This window comes from Urocampus carinirostris, chromosome 2, assembly GCF_059441175.1.
Source record: "Urocampus carinirostris isolate Australia breed hairy pipefish chromosome 2, RoL_Ucar_1.0, whole genome shotgun sequence".
In the NCBI taxonomy this organism is placed as follows: domain Eukaryota; kingdom Metazoa; phylum Chordata; class Actinopteri; order Syngnathiformes; family Syngnathidae; genus Urocampus; species Urocampus carinirostris.
The window spans coordinates 2,760,754-2,777,721 of NC_142350.1; the positions used below are offsets into that span (position 1 = coordinate 2,760,754).

The 16,968-nt window shown below is 40.6% G+C and overlaps 1 protein-coding gene across 3 annotated transcripts in view; it reads right to left on the reverse strand.

Annotated features, from left to right (window-relative positions):
* Positions 1-16,968, reverse strand: part of elmo1 (engulfment and cell motility 1 (ced-12 homolog, C. elegans)) — a 65,231-nt gene that overhangs the window by 43,384 nt on the left and 4,879 nt on the right. The window contains exon 1 of one of the 3 annotated variants that reach the window (XM_088328354.1): positions 11,848-11,868. The exons of the other annotated variants lie outside the window; for them this stretch is intronic. The gene's annotated coding sequence lies outside the window, so the exon portion shown is untranslated. Of the gene's footprint in view, positions 1-11,847; positions 11,869-16,968 lie in introns of those variants that run through there. 3 annotated transcript variants of the gene reach the window in all.

A 16,968-nucleotide genomic window follows, 5' to 3' on the forward strand; every position in this document is an offset into this window, starting at 1 on the left:
AAAGAGGAAAAGAGAGAAAGAAACAGAAAAAGAAATACAGCTACAGTCTCTTTAAGAGTTTGGCCCAAGTTTGGTGACAACAAGTGGACATATTTAAAACTGAAGCCAACTAAAGCTGTATTTTCTCTTGCACTTATCTCAGTGTTGTCTCAGATCAGGCCGGCCAAGGGATTGAATCCGACCCGTGGGCCGCATGCTTAGCACCCCTGAGATAAGCGCTATAGCGCCAGTCGCTAGCTGAGCGGGAACAAAGAAGTCAGTGTGCCCAACACGCACTAACATGACACACATTGGCACCCCGGATTAGCGGCAAACCACCCTTTCTGTTCCTTTGCACCTAGAAGCTAGCGGCTAACGGTTGCTAGGCTAACAAAGTATCTAAGGCCTTTCTGTACCACAGTGTGCTTTCAAGTCTGACTATATTCTAATATTTAAAACGAGGACCTCCACTGTGCAAGACAAAGACCAAGGGTGTCATGCTCATTTTAGATCAGGCGGCAACATGGTTAAAAAAAAAAACCTCACGGGGGCCCGAGTTGTAGATTAAAGAGAAAGAAAGAAATAAAGGCAAAAAAAAATTAAGAAAGAGGGAAAGAGCAAAAGAGGGAGAAAAAAGGGATAAAGATAGTGAAAGGAAGAAAGAAGAGACAAAAAGAGAGAAGAAATAGAATGAAGGAGAGATCAAAAATAGATTAAAGAGTGAAAGGGAGGAAAAGAGAGAGAAAGGGGAAAAAAAGAGAGCAAAATAAAGATAAAATAACTAAAACCTGTGGCGGGCGTGATCCAGCCCATGGGCCGTTCGTTTGGCATCCATGCAATAGACCATTGTGGACCTAGATGACTTAGGAAAAAACATTCTATATCATCTCATCATCACATTATTGTCCTCAGAGTGCCACGTTGTACAACGTTGTTTTGGCTGAACTATTTCCTTTAATGCTCCATTATGGGTAAGTGTTTCAAAAACTGGTACTGTGAGCAATGTTCCCTCTAATTTTCCACGGGTCTGAGCGTTCACACAGTCGGTGAGAAACGCTTGAAACAACAGTGAGCAACCATAATCCCAAGTGTGGCAAGATAATTACTTATCAAACATGTCCAAAACTTGACATCAAGTTACATTTTGCTGAGTTTCCGGCAATGCAAAATTATTTTTCTCTTTTGAATGAATTGACTCATGTACTATTGCAAAGGTTGTACGGCCTACAAACATCGTTTGTTCTTACAATTCTTTCACAAATATCCATTTCTTTTTTTTTTCCCTTTATATTTTGTCGCATAATGTTAACATTTTTGGGGGCTTATTTAGTCGGTTGCAAGATACAGAACTGTACTTAATCACATTTTTTGGTGGAAGTACAATGTTGGCAACAAGATTCACTTGATATATTTGGAAATTATTTGAATGCAACACAAACTTTGTGTTTTTTTTTCTACTTTTTAAAAAATTCCTTAAAAAAAAAAATCTCATTGTGTTTATTTTTTCCGAGCTGTTACTTTTTTCTTTTTGTTATCCATTTACTTTTTTTCCACGTTTCTTTCTTTTCTTTTTTTCTGGCTTTTTTCCAAAGGTTTCCTTTTGTTTCTTTTTTTTTCTCAGCTTTTCACTACTTTTTCAATTTTTTTTCTTTTTTGTTCTATCCCCCCTTCCTTGAAGTCATTTTGTGCATAATTTTACATAATATTTGGTCATGTTGGGATTAAAGAAGCAAAAACAACCTGAAGAGCCATTTAGGACCCGAAGGAGCCGGTTCCTTTTAGTGATCCGAAGAAGCCGGTTCTTGACAAACTCTACTAACTTTACTCAACTTCGCTGTACTTCGACTCGACTTCAAAATACCGCATACTCGACTTCAAAATACCGCATTTGGGACACAACATCAGGGGAACCCGTGTATTTTTACCTTCATGCACTGTAACTTTGACTTAAGTCGCTTCTTAATTAGTACCGTAAATTCCGGACTATAAGCCACTACTTTTTTTCCAAATGTTCAGCCCTGCGGCTTATTCAGTGAAGCGGCTAATTTATGGAATTTTTCTAACGGCCACCAGTGGCGCAGGAGTTTAAAAGGTAAGATTAAGACCAGTAGAATATGTGTGTCAAGAAGGACTGCAATCTCAAAATTTTAGCGTATATTTTCTGTATAAGGTGCGTTCCGACACTGAGGAAGATGCCTTAAATAGCGATAGTAATGAGAAGGAAGTTGAAGACGATATACTGTGAACTTCACATTTACGGGTCGCTTTTTCTTTACAGTTATGTATGATACATTGCGAACGTGATCCTACTAGCGTGTTGGTACCTTTCAAAGGCACGGTTTGGGATGAAAATTATATTATTATTATTATTAAAGCTTTGAAAACTCTCTCGGTGTACCGTCTTTCTTTGTAAATATGTGTAACCATGTATAATATGTATTTGCAACTGTATATTTTTGTAATGTATTTATTTTAGAAATTTATTCTGTTATGTGTTTTACAGACGAATCAAAAATAAGGGGCGGAGCAAACGCGGGCTGATGGGAAATGTGGTAAAGCAGAGTTACCGGTAGATCTGTCTGTTGTCGCAGCGGACATTATTGGATATATATTTTTCCCCACCCTTAACTTTGGAAATATACATTTTGTTTCCTTGGATTACTTTAAACGGGACCCCGACTTTACAAGTCTGCATCATACCTTAATTACGGGTATCATTATTAATTCTTGATGTCAACTGTACTCCTAGAATTGTGTACTATCTACGAAGGTTGTCGTGTTTGTTTTGCTGCTGTTGGTGTCGGTGGATTTGTTCAGACCGAGGACAATCGACTTTGGCCTGGACGGATCTATTGACATTAACAAAGATGTTATATAATGAAATAGTGAATATGCTTGATTGCTAATAAGATTTTCGAGAAGGGATGTTCAAACCTCACTTTTTGTTTGCTGTTTAAAACGTCATATTGGAATATAATATTGTGAATGTGCTTAATTGCTGTTGAGATTGTCATGATTGTTTTCTGTTATTAGTGTCAATAAATTTGTTCAAACCAAGGTTGTTTTTGGACTGTGTACTGGTGCTTAGCGGACATTTGAATGATGGTGGACGCATCAGGTTAGCACTGCTCGTTCTATGCGTTTATACTGTCATTGGCGGCGGTTTTAAGAGTATTGTTAATTATTAATTTTAGAATTCTAACCATTTTAACATAGTTAGAAGTAAAGGAGCCGAGTCCTGCCATGGCCGGGCATTATACCGGCGGGCGGAGACGTAACTGCGTAAGATTCTTGCTCAAAGATGTTGTGGCAATTTCGGAGGGAATGTCAAGGCTGGATTTTATTAACAAGTTTGTTGAAAAGATTCTGAAGTTTAAAAAGGAGGAGGTACATGCTGTCATAAAAATGCCTTCTGGCAAGGGCTTTGATGCAAGTTTTGAAACGGCGGCTCTTTATCAAGAGTTTTGGAATCGCTTTGAGGGAGTGAGGTCCCAGTTTTCTGGATTTACAGTGGAGAAGCTGACTGATAATGCTAACAAGATTGTCATTGTTAGAATGTTTAGTGAAATAATCAGTGCTGATGACGTCTGTTATTGGTTGAGTAGATACTGCTCAGTAAACGGCCAGGCTATGAAGGTGAGGGGTGAGAAAGGCTATTGGACTGGTGCCTGGAGGGTACCCGTCCAACTACGGCAAGATCCTCAGGGCTTTCAGGGACTGAAACAACTCCCGTCGACTATATTCCTGGGGGAAAACCGTGGCTTTATCCACTATCAAGGGCAACCGAAACTCTGTCGCAAATGTGGTGAGCATAGGCATCTGGCTGAGGTATGTGATCGAATTTTTTGTGGAAAGTGCAGAACAATTGGACATTCCTTTGAGGAATGTATCAATAGCAGAAAATGCAATCTCTGTGGAGAAACGAATCACCTCTATAGAAACTGCCCGAAATCGTTTGCTAACAAATTGAAAGCTAGGAAGGCAGTTAAAGACAACAAAGACAATGAAATGATGTCAGACAACATAGATAATGAAGTGAATAAATGTAACAAAGACAATGAAATGAATAAAGATAACAAAGACAATGAAATTAATAAAGTTATGGAAATACAAAATGAAAATGAACAAGAAATGAATGAAGTTATAGAAATACCCAATGAAGATGAACAGGAAATGAATAAAGTTATGGAAATACCCAATGAATTTGATCAAGAAATGCACAAAGAAATTGGACAAGACAAACAAATTGAAAAAACAGATGTCCCTACCAAAACCCCTGGAGGAGAGACCAGAGAATCAAATTTGAATCAGGAAGAACCTGGAAATTCTAATTCGATTTCTCATAAAATACCTGAATTTGGACATGACAAACAAATAGAAAAGGCAACGGCCACTCCAAAAACACATATTAATCAGGAAGGGCCTGGAAGAGAGTCCAAATTAGCAAATTTGTTTGCTACGCCATTGCCGGGATTTGGAGAAGACAAATCGAAAAGGCGAACGACTCTCCAAAAACACATACGGGCACTGGAAAGAGGGGTAAAAGTAAGACAAAATTGGGAGTGGTGAAAACACCGGAAACAAAGAGAAGAGATTTAGAAGAAAGCGGATTGCCGATGAATAAGCCCACAAGGGAACTGTATGAAGTTGAGACTGAGGAAGTCGGGGAGGGAAAAAATCTGACCCTTTGTGGGCAGGGAAGTAAGAGACCCCTTGATAGGTCCTCTGGCTCACCCCCTAACCCAGAAAAAAGGGGAAGACCTGGAACCACAGACAGAGAGTCAGAGGATTCCAGAGTTTTCCCCGGTGAGTCTCCAAATGAGGTACTACTCTTAAGTGATGTGTCTGACACAGGTGACACTCTCGATGATCACCAAAGAATGGACTCAGATCCCCCGGTTTTGTCTAACTAGTTTAAATACTTTAACAACAAATATGAACATTACATTCTCTACTATCAATGTGAGAAGTGTGAGATCAAAGGTTAAGGCTCACAGTGTTTTATCGTTCTTAAAAACTATCAGAACAGATGTGTTTTACTACAAGAATGCTGCATCCACTTTCTAAAAAATTATAAACAGTGGGAAGAGATTTGGCCATATCCGTCATTATGGAGTGGCTCGAATGAAAACCGTAACGATGGGGTAGCCATTTTAATAAACAACCCTCAACTCATCATAAAGGGGAGTACTGTGATGAGAGACGGACGCGCAATCTTAGCAAGACTTTCTTATATAGGGAATGATTTTAACCTCATTAACATATACGGCCATGCCGACAGACAACTCAGGTACGAACTTTTAGAGGACATCCAGTCGCATATGCTAGGCCATCAACCACTAATCGTGGGAGGAGATTTTAATTGCATCCTAAGTAGGAAGGATAGAAAGAGGACCGATGAGGAGTTTAAAGTAGATAAAACATCAACTTTATTACAAGTCAAGTCAAGTCATTTTTATTTGTATAGCCCTAAATCACGAAGAGTCTCAAAGGGCTTCACAGATTGTTACACTATATTACACAAAATATTTTACAAGACATGTGCCGGACATTTAAAATGGTGGACGGTTTCAATTCCATACATCCAGGAGAGGAGGGCTTCACCTGGTTCAGTAGTGACAATGCCAGAGCCTCTCGAATAGACTACATATTTACAAGGGGTTTAGCACAGAGTGATGCAAGATTAATTCCTGTTTTTTTTTCGGATCACTTGCTACTGTCCTGCTCTCTCTCATTTCCTTCAGGTATGACTGTTGGGAAGGGTTTGTGGAAGTTAAACTGCTCCCTGCTGGAGGATGAGGCTCGAGCCGCACAATACAGGGAGCTGTACAAAGACTGGCAGACCCTTCAAGACTCGTATGATTCACGAGCACAATGGTGGGAAATGACAAAGAAACGAACACAGACCTTTTTTAAAAATGCAGGGAAAAACAAGAAACTTAAAGAGATGAAACGCATGTCGGGACTACAAAGAAGACTCCAACGCTATTTCATCTTAACAGAAAAGGGGATGGACTTTAATGATGAAATCAAAGAGACTAAACAAGAACTAAACGCTTTGGTGGAAATAAAGAGCAAAGGCATCATAATAAGAAGCAGAGAAAGAGAAATAGAAGAAGGGGAAAAATGTACACGCTATTTTTAAAAAAAAATTATGAGCAAAAATAAGGGGCTTTTTAAACTTCAAAACGAAAACGGGCAAATAACAAAGGAAAGTAGTGAAATAACCAGATTGGTTGAAGACTACTACAAAAAAAATTATTTGAAAAGAAAGAAACACATGAGAATAAAATGGGGCATGTATTAGATCATATTTCAAGATCAGTGCGTCAAGACCCATTTTTAACATCGGACTTTACCCAAGACCAACTGAATGATTGCATAAAGACTATGAAAAAAGGCAAATCACCCGGGGAGGACGGACTCAACCTCGAATTTTACCGGACTTTTTGGGATATTTTAGCACCAGATCTGATTACTGTTTTTAACGAATTTTCCAGTCGAGACAATATGCCAGACAGTTTCAGAATAGGGATAGTTACTCTATTGCACAAAAAAGGAGACAAAATTGACTTAAAAAACTGGCGACCCATAACGCTTTTAAACGTGGACTGTAAAATTTTCAGCAAACTTCTAGCAACACGAATGTCTGTAGTCTTGGGAGACTTGGTTGATCCAGACCAAACCTGTGCCATCGTGGGAAGGAAGATCAGCGACAGTCTCATGCTGATACGTGACACCATTTGTTATGCGAGAGACAGAAACATGCGACTAGCGGTCCTAAACCTAGACTTTGAAAAAGCCTTTGATCGAGTCTCGCACCAATACCTCTTCAGGGTATTGCAAAAATGTGGTTTTCCCCAAAAATACATCAAGTGGGTAGGACTGCTATACCGAGACATCTACAGCAAATTCATGATTAACGGGAATTTATCGGAAGCAATCGAGATCAAATGCGGTGTACGTCAAGGTTGCCCTATGTCTCCCCTTCTCTATTATCTTTGCATTGAACCTTTGGCACAAATGTTAAGAAAAGATAGATTTGTCGAAGGGATTAATATCCCAGGAAGTGGGGGACAAATTACCAAGTGTGTTTTGTACATGGATGATTTTAATATTTTATGTACTGACCGCGCATCTGTTGGAAGAGCCCTTGACTTGACTGACCTGTTTGGGAGGGCGTCTGGGTCAAGGCTAATTAGAGAAAAATCACAAGTGAAGTTTTATGGAATGTGGTCAGAGACAGAAAAGGCAGGACTCCCGCTGATGGTGTTAAAGACAGATCAGAAAATCCTAGGGATAAAATTCAATGCGGATGGAGGAGGCGAGACCAACTGGGATGACGTGACAAGGAAAGTTAAGCAAAGACTTGTTTTTTGGTCACTAAGAAAACTGACAATAGAGGGGAAGGTCCTAATCATCAAAGCGATCCTCCTCCCAATGCTTTTGTCAATCAGTTTAGTTTTTATGCCCAAAAGAAACGTGCTGTTACAACTGGACCGAGCCATCTTTCGCTTTGTCTGGGGCTCAAAGTGGGAAAGGATAAAAAGAGATACAATGAAAAAGAAAAAGGAAAAAGGGGGGAAAGGAGTGCCTGACCTCCAGCTTTTCCTGGGAAGCAAATATGTCTCTCTCCACTTCCAAAACGCTGTGGGCCCACCCAACAACCCGAAAAGTCAAGCGATGACCCGGTTTTGGATGGGCTCATATTTGCGGAAGCTAAAGCTTGTACCAAACAATCGTTTGATTCCAGTTTCATTTAACTTGCCACCAACACATCTCTTTATTCGGGATTTTTTAAAGAAGTTTGATTTGGAAACACAAGAATGTCACACTTTACAAAACCACAGGGCCCTTATTGCTATTGTGCAAGAGCGAGCAACAGTAAGCCCTGTGCGGGGGCTTGCGTTTGGCGAACCTACAACGGTTTGGAGCAACGTGAATCATCCTGCCCTCCCTTTTGTGAGTGCAGCGCTGCCGAGGTCTTGTGGACAATGGCCGACCAACTAGGAAAGTTCCCGGACTTGCCAGCAGGGGAGGTCCCTAATGCACAGTACGTGCTTTACGGGGTGAGTCGGTCGAGGAGGTCTCGGAACGACTTTGCCAGGGACTGGCTCACTCTCGCCGCCATCAAGGACGCCATCTGGACCTCCAGAAACCTGCTGGTATGGAGGTGCAGGCAGATCCCCCCCGTGGCTGTGCTCCAAATGGCTTCAGATACCATACAATCTGCGAGCGGCGGGCCTAGGACGCAGCCATAAAGAAGACTCGTCTGCACCCACCCGGAGGGGGGAACCGGAGCTACACTGTGGGAGTCCCAGCAGCAACGACCTGGGTTGTGGAACCCAGAAGGGAGAGGACCCACACAGAAGGGAGAGGACCCACACAGAGGACTGGAAGAATGCTGCTTGGGAGGGTGGGATGGCAGAGCTATGCCCTTGCACAATAGTATTGCCTTTTACACGCTGGTTAACTACTGTTAAAAGAAAATAACTCTGAAATTGTTTAATTGATGTTGAAAATGTCAGGAAAAAATGTTAAAACGTCATATCGTCACGTCATATTGTCAGATATAAAAAAATTGTGAATATGCTTGATGGCTGTTGAGATTGTCATGTTTGTTTTGCTGCTGTTGGTGTCGGTGGATTTGTTCTTTGGCCTGGACGGATCTATTGACACTAACAAAGATGTTATATAATGAAATTGTGAATATGCTTGATTGCTAATAAGATTTTCGAGAAGGGTTGTTCAAACCTCACTTTGTGTTTGCTGTTAAAAACGTCATATTGGAATATAATATTGTGAATGTGCTTAATTGCTGTTGAGATTGTCATGATTGTTTTCTGTTATTAGTGTCAATAAATTTGTTCAAACCAAACCAAAAAAGTTACAATAGTGGAACTAGCAGCCTGACCCAGGTTAAGCTTATGACTCTATACATGGGTGTGGCTTGTGTAAGTACAAAAGTGTCAAATTACCCCAAAAGTGGTGGGTACGGCTTATAATCAGGTGCGCTCTATAGTCCGGAATTTACGGTAATTTGGAGCCCTCATTTTTGGGCGCTGGCAAGATTTTCTTGTGCGCTGAGAATGTGCGAGCAGTGCGCAATTGCGCTCGCGCGCAGTTTAGAGGGAACACTGACTGTGAGTAATGATAGTGTGATAATGAAACAAAACGTAATACCTTTAGCCTTGACACCTACCATCCTAGTGAGGCTAGGATTAAGCGCTCTCATTACCGCCGCAATCCGGGTCCAATTCCTGTTGCACCCAATGCTGAGTAAATAAGATGAGCCATTTTTGTCGACTGATCAATTATTGCTCAATTACAATAACATACTACCATAAAACCTCGGTGTAACGTGCCCCCAAACCTTATTTTTGGCCGAAAAAAATGTGTGTATGTCGGTTATAAACAAAATAAAGTGCAGCCCGATTCATGGCCTGGTACTGGTCTGGGGCCAGGTGTTTGCTGACCATTGGCCAAAAAGGTAGAATGACAGTAAGACAGAGAAATAGAGACACAAGGACAGAGAGGGGGAAGTAAAGAGCAAGAAACAAGCAAAAGAGAAAGAGAGATACAAGAGAAAGATGCACATGGAGAGAAAGGAGAACAAATGGAGAAATAAAAACTGGAAAGATAGATAGAAAAAAAGAAAACAGGAGTAAAAGAAATAGAGAAAGAACATGAGGAGGAGAGAAGAGAAAGAGAGACAACGAGAGAAAATAGAGAGAAAGAGTGAGAGAATTTTTATTTTTTGCGAAAAAAAAACAAAAAAAATCAACTGGAAACTGCAGATGAGTGTAGTGTGGGCATCTTAGCTGGCAAAACAGGTGATGTACGTTTTACCTGGTACCATCTCAAATTTGATCAAACTCTGAAAAACTAAACATTGTATTTCACACATTTTTCTAAGGATGGTTTTAGGCGTTTCCAAAAGTGTCCATTTGGAGACAACCAGTTCACTAAACTAAAACGTTTGCAAATGTGCATTTTCTTTGTACAATTTTTTTAGACATTGTGAAAGAGTTGTAAATAATTACATTCTCTGTCACTATTGTGCACACTTGCGCGTAATAATGGTGCATAAAAATGGATCACGAATTGCTTTGTGCACGTTTAATTTCTGCTCTGATTTGAATACACAACGACAAATTGTACACATTAATGTTGGAAAATTGATTGGCTTACAAATGCGTCAATCCTCATTGGAATCGGTTACTACTGGCTGAAGATATTCTGACCTACAGGAGGCGATCTCCGTTTCATTGAACAGGCTTGTACAGGCTATTGTGGGCTCTGGACCATGTGAGAAAGCCTGCTGCAACCTCCGTGGAAATGTTTAAATCCAAGCTTAAAACTCACTTCTACTCCATAGCATATGAATAACCTACTCTTCTCGTCGGCTGAAAAATAGTCTGTGTAATATAGTGTAATAATCTGTGAAGCCCTTTGAGACTCTTCGTGATTTAGGGCTATTCAAATAAAAATGTCTTGACTTGACTATTGGCCGAAAGTGGTATCAATCGAAAGGTCTGAGGCCAACTACCATTATAAGAATAATTTGATGAGTCTGGGGGAGATTTGGGGCAAAAACAAACAAATTACCAGAAGGCACGACGAACAAAGCAAACAGGCTTTTAGGCAGATGTTTTTATCTGTCGCCATTATCATGTGTTTTGGAGTAAATATTTTACTCGGTTGAATTCACTGGGTGGTTGATGGAGTTGTATTTATCCTACAGTTGACATTTAATATGTTATATGTGTTCTCAGCCATTTTGAAGAGTTCTCAGCCCGTAAAATACTCTTCAAGGCCATGAGTTGTTTTTTTATGTACAGACTGTGTTTTTGTTCTCACATACCAACGAAATACATCCTGACCTGGCATCCCATAACTCAAGATTGTTCTTCACCAAAGAGCTTGGGAAAAAGGAGTTTCCCAGGACCAAGGTCACCTGTCATCATGGGATGGAAAGCAGGCCTTCGAAAGAAGACTAATCAACTCTACGTAGCAAAGGCAAAAACTGAATATTAGAAGGGAGGTTTTTCGAGGAGATCCTCAGAGCCAGAGCCGAGCCGAGCCAGAGCGCAGCAAGCAGGGCAGAGCGAGCGAAAAGATGTCTAACAGCAGAATCTCGGCGGCTCTCAATATGATGATTAATAAAGTAACTAATTATAAAGAACCGATTCTCTTTGTCCTATATTGCAGAGCGTTTTATTAAACATGTTGGGGACATGAACCTAACAGTGGTCCTGGATGTAAGGATCCATTTATGTATACATTCAACGAATTTGATGAGAGCCAGGGGACGTAATTGATTAGTTACGACTGCTTTATAGACTGATGCTGATGTTTGAAAGGGTCATCACATCTTGAACCTTTCCAGTGATATGTGGCATGGCGTATTTCAGTGACTGGTGACATCGTACATTACATACATTAAGGGGTTATACCATTCCATTGTAGATTTTGCTTTATGTTAAGGGTCGTTTTCCTTGGGGAAGGTGGACCTCATGTGTCTTGCAGACTCCCCCAAAGATTTGTGCCAGAATGGCCTTGTAATTGTCTCCTTCCATCTTCCTATCAACTCTAATGATCTTCTCGGTCCCCGCTGAAGAAAAACAACCCCAGAGCATTACGCTTTCACCACCATGTTTGACAGTGGGGATGGTGTTTCCAAAGTGATGTGCTGTGTTACCCTTGCACCAAATGTAGCGCTTTTCAAAAGTTTGATTTTGGTCACATATGACCAGGGCTCGTTGTTCCACATGTTGCACAGAAAGGGCTTGCTTTTTGACACTCTTTCCAAAGAGCAGATTCATGCAGAGTACGACTAATAGTTATCTCATGCACAGATTGTCCTACCTTAGCTCTGCATGGCTGCAGGTCATACAATCTGGTCATGAGTCTCTTGGTTGCTTTTCCTATTAGTTTTCCTGATGATTGGGCTGAAAGTTCAGAAGGACGACCAGGTCTTAGTAGATTTGCAGTGGTTTTATTCTCTCTCCATTTTGATGCAATTAACAAGAGTAATTACATAAAAATTGAGTGCACCAGGAGATGTATAAATGTTGCAAAATATTTTATCCCATTCCTGCTTTGAACTTTTCCACAGCTTTATAATGAACTTGCCTGGTGTGCTCTTTGCTCTTTTTAATGCTGCCCGTTTTCCTCCGAGCAGGTGCATTTAAACTGAAACTTAATGACTCACAGGTGAACTCTGTCATTGTTAGTCACTTAAGTCGACATTGGATCCTTCACAGTGAGTTGGATGAGCTGAGAGAACAGGGGCCTAAAATCCTACAACACCTACTGTTTAGTTTTTTTTGTTGTAAAAATAATATAAAATGTTAACGTTTTATTTTGTTTCACTTCACAATTGTGTCTCACATGCTGTTGATTCTTCAATTTGGCTTTAAGATTGAAGCCTGAAATATGGCAATAAGACAAAGACTTTCGCAAGGCACTGTATTCATTTCAGTGGGGCGTGTCAACTGTAACAAAACGGGTGTGGTCTTTTACAGGAAGTGCCTCAAGTGGGCATCGCCCCAAAATAGTTCCCCCACAGATAAAAATTATAATTTGAAGAAGCCACAAATTGCAGGCTTTGTCCTGTTGCTGTGGCGACCAGTGTGGGTAAGGGGTGGGGGTCAGCCTTCTGGCCAGGAAGTATGACATCTTTGCTATGATGTCATCTGCCAAAGAAGCCTTAAGGACGTAAGATGTCCCACTCTCCACAAATAGAGAAGCCCACACCCACTGGACTTTTATTTATGTGTTTTTTTTTTGCAGGGGAAAGAAAAAGTAAATAAAAGGTCCGCCGTCTAAATTTGGGTGCTGCGGTTCAGTCTAATTGTCGGGTGGTTCTGCCCACGGAAAGGGCGGAGATCCGAGTGCTTTCTCATCAGTTAAACTTTTTTCTGTTGCTAATTTTTTTTGTACAGGAAAGCAACTCTTGATGTTGCTAGATTTAGGAATAGACCGGGTTTGTACACTTTTTTTCACAGATAAATTCAAGCACTTTTTAAAGGCCTTTAAAGCAAGTTATCAAAGCTCTTCAGTGCCATACAAATGATAAATTATACAATTATCGCGGCAATTGTGACAGTTGGGGCTGGGCTCTGGCATGTAATTGTTAACAAGTTGTTGTTAGCATAAGTAGGTAGCATCCACTTGTTAGCATATAGCCGATAGCATGATTCGTTAGCATAGAGCCATTTGCATGACTCGGTAGCATCTACTTGTTAGCATGTCGCCCATTAGCAAGGCCTGTTAGCATGTCGCCGTTAGCATAAGTAGTTAACATCCACTCGTTAGCATGGAGCCGATAGCATGACACGTTCGCATATAGCCTTTTGCATGACTGGTTAGCATTTAGCTGTTAGGGTGTAGTCGTTAACATGACTCATTAGCATTAGGCCCTGAACATGATTAGTTAGCATGTAGCTGTTAACATGACTTGTTAGCATCTAGACCTTGGGATCTAGCCGTTACCATGAGTCGTTAGCATTTACTCATTGCCTTGCGAGGCCAACTAATAATACAGTATTATATTGTTAATAAAAATTATTGATTAATTGCCTTTGTCATGATTATTATTGATCCCAGCAACACCAACAATGCATTTAGGGTGGATGCAAGCCAAGGAAAGTCAATTCTATAGTTCGAAGGAGCTGTACAAAATTTGGAACTTTGTTACGCTCTGCCGCCATCTGCTGGCTTACAGTCATGACCGCAGCCTCAGTCAGTTTGTTTGTACAGTGGAACCTCGGTTTTCGAACGCCTCTCAGTTCGGACAAATCGGTGTTAGACCAAAAATGGAGAAATTCTTGCTTCGCTGTTCGTTCAAAAAAATCGGAGTTCGAACGCCGGTACGCTAGGGTGCGATGCTGAGCGGCGTACGGGTGTTTTAGCCCCTAATTATGCCTCCGAAGAAAGTCGGTGCAAGCAGGACAGGTGAAAAAAGACAAGTTGTTCGCACAACTATTGCCTTTAAGAAAGACATCTCATCTCATTAGCCGTACCGCTTATCCTCATTAGGGTCGCGGCGGGTGGGGGGGGGGGTGTTGGGGGTGGCTGGAGCCCATCCCAGCAATCATCGGGCAGTGGGCAAGGGACACCCTGAACTGGTTGCCAGCCAATCGCAGGGCACACAGGGACAGACAACTCATTCGCTCATTCACACCTAGGGACAATTTGGACCGGCCAATTCACCTGAAATGCATGTTTTTGGAACGTGGGAGGAAACCGGAGTGCCCGGAGGAAACCCACGCAAGCACGGGGAGAACATACAAACTCCGCACAGAAAGTCTGGAGCTGGATTTGAACCCACGACAGGTTCCCAAGACATGAACTGTGCCGCACAAGCGCTAACCACTGCGCCGCCGTGCTGCCCTTTAAGAAAGACATAATAGCTAAATATGAAAGTGGTGTACGAATATCCGATCTTGCTAGTGAATACGGCATGGCTAAATATACTATCAGTACGATAGTAAAGAATAAGGAGGCTGTGAAATCGAGTGATGCGGCTAAGGAAGTTAGCGCTATAAGCAAGCAACTGCCGCAAGTTTTGGAAGAGGTTGAAAAACTTTTGATGATTTTTCTCTCCCCACCGTCCACCACAAAAGGTAAGAAATCCTATTCATAATCCTTTTTTTTTAATTTTTACATGTTCATGTTAGCGTAACCTTTTGTACGGAAGATTACGATAACGCAAACGTACTATTAGCCTCAGTTAGGTTTGTTTATGTAAAACATTCAGGGTGTTTGAATGGAGCTCCCTTTCCAATGAAGCGCTAGTCACTTTTTGTGGGGACCCGGGTGCTAAAAGACGTGTAAACAACCTGATTTTTTTTATTTTTACACGTTCATGTTAGCATAATCTTTCGTACGGAAGATTACGCTAACGCGAACGTACGATTAGCCTGGGTTAGCTTCATTTCCGTGATCGTACAAATCGGTTTTCGAACAGTGTTCTGGAACGGATTATGGTCGAGAACCGAGGTTCCACTGTAATACGGTGCATGTATGTGTATTTCTTAGACGCACTCAAATAAACTTCTTTTTTTAATCTTTAGTTTTTAAACATGGCAACAATTTCTTACATTTTCAAGTCAAGTCATGTTTGTTTGTATAGCCCTTAATCACAGGAAGTCTCAAAGGGCTGCACAGACCACAGATTATTGCAAACCACAGATTACTATTACACCATCCCCTGATCTAAAACCTACAAGTATCATTCAAGCCAATATAGTTTGACATGAATGGTACATTTTATACATGTATAGTTTCCTATAAAAGAGGGTGTGAGCATTATGCTGGACTGTGTCAAGTCAAGTCACATTAATTCATATAGCCCTTAATCACAAAAATGTCGCAAAGGAGTTTAATTAATTATCCCAAATTAGAAATAATTCAGTATGAAATAATTACATGTACTTATTAGATAAACTATAGGATTAATTGATGTCGGCGATTGTTACTAAAGTAAAATGTGACATTTAAAAGTATAAAATAAAAGTTCATGATCACAAATTACAAATATTATCAAGGTAAAATATTCAATAAATACATTCATACATGACATAAATCAGATGATTTTATTTTACGATGTAAAATGTAAAAAGTAAAAACGGAAAAAAAGAGGAAAAACAAAGAAAAGAAGAAGAGGGGGCGAATTAAAAAGAAAGGGAAAAGGGGAAAAAGAATGAGGAGGAAAAATCAAAGGAAAAGAGAAGAGAACAGGGAAAATGTGGAAAAGGAAAAAAGGAAATAAAAAACTGAGATCAACAGGGGGTTGATCAAACTTGGCTAGCCTGGGCCAATCGTTATTTGCCATGTTCCATTATCGCCGCATGGTTATCAAACACCCCCCTCCACCCTGTTACCCCTCTTGGTGCCCCAATTGGCATCACTCATGGTGATGACCTACCTACTGTGCCCCCACGCCTAGCCCCCCAGCTCAAAATACCTGCCCCATTTGCTACCACTGGGAGCAATTAAATCAGCGATGTCAAACTCAGGCCACGTGGTAGAAAAAAAATCCTCTCACAATTGAAGAGAGAGAGAGAAAGAGGTACAGAAAGAGATCGTTCAAGAAAGAAAAATACAGAAAGAAACAGAGAGGGAGAAAGGGAGAGAGAGGGCGAGAGAGAGCGAGAGAGAAGAATTAGTAAAATAGAGAGAGAAAACAAGAAAAAGAGCGATGGAGAAAGTCAGAAGAGAAAGAGGGACAGAGATGGAAAAAGAGAAAAAGAAAGTAAGAGAGACAATAATGAAGAGAAACAGAGCGAGAAAAGAAGAAATAAAAACAGAGAGACAAACAGAGAAAGAGAGACAATGGATAACCAACATGTGAGGGAGAGGGAAACAGAATGGTAAAGAGAAAGAAAGAGAAAGAAAAAGGGGAGAAGGAAAAAAGAAAGAAAAACAAAAACAAAAAAGGACATGACGAGAATGAGAGTGAAAAAGATAGAGAGAGAGAGAACGAGACAGTTAAAGAGTGAAAGAGGGAGAAAGAAAGGGAAAGAGAGAGGAAAAAAGTGAGGGACAGAGACAAAGAGAAAAAAATGAGAAGCAAAAAGAGAAAAAATGAGAGAGAAAAGAAGAAAGCGGGAAGGAGAAAGAAAGCAAAAGAGCAACACAGTGACAAATAAAGATAAAGAGAGAGAGGGAGAGAGAAATAGAAAAAAACAAAAATGAAGGCTGGGGAAACAATTTGCATACTGTTGGAGGTGGGGTAAGGCATAAATGACAGTCGGATATTGTGACAGTGGAAGCTAATGAGAAAATATAACAAGCAAAGAGGGGGAGGGGGGTTAATTGAGCACCATTTTCAAACTCTTATAATCATCGTTTTAAAAAATAGTGACATTCCTTTGCTGCTTCTATCCAGTGTTGGTATTTGTTTGCAGTCAATTCATGGCAAGGAGGACGTTGTGATTCTCTAATAACACCAAAGAAACATTTCTAGGTGGCTGAAAACAT